Here is a 397-nt window from a genome sequence, read left to right as displayed (position 1 = left end):
GTTGTTGTACATTTATTATTCCACAGAGTTTGAGAGGAAAAGGTCAGTTTGGTTTACACATTCACCTTCAAACATTTGAGTGGATCTATTTTGTGATTTTTATACAAAGTCTTAACTAATAGGATTTAAAGCACAGCTCTCCTTTAAGATTTATATACTTGCTCACGTTTTATACTTTGTTCATATATTTATGAACACATATTTACCATTGTGCCTTCTTTAAATATTTCTTTATAAAAAGAAACAATAGATATAGTACCATAGATATCCTAGGCCTGGATCTATTTCTACCACACAGTTTTTGAACATTTTGAAATTATGAAAATTAAATGTTTTTGGTTCAAATAAAATGTTTCCCATGGTCTCGGAATACATCCCATGGTTCCCAAATATTTTC

Source organism: Conger conger, chromosome 10, assembly GCF_963514075.1.
Source record: "Conger conger chromosome 10, fConCon1.1, whole genome shotgun sequence".
Lineage (NCBI taxonomy): Eukaryota > Metazoa > Chordata > Actinopteri > Anguilliformes > Congridae > Conger > Conger conger.
This window is presented reverse-complemented; position numbering follows the sequence as displayed.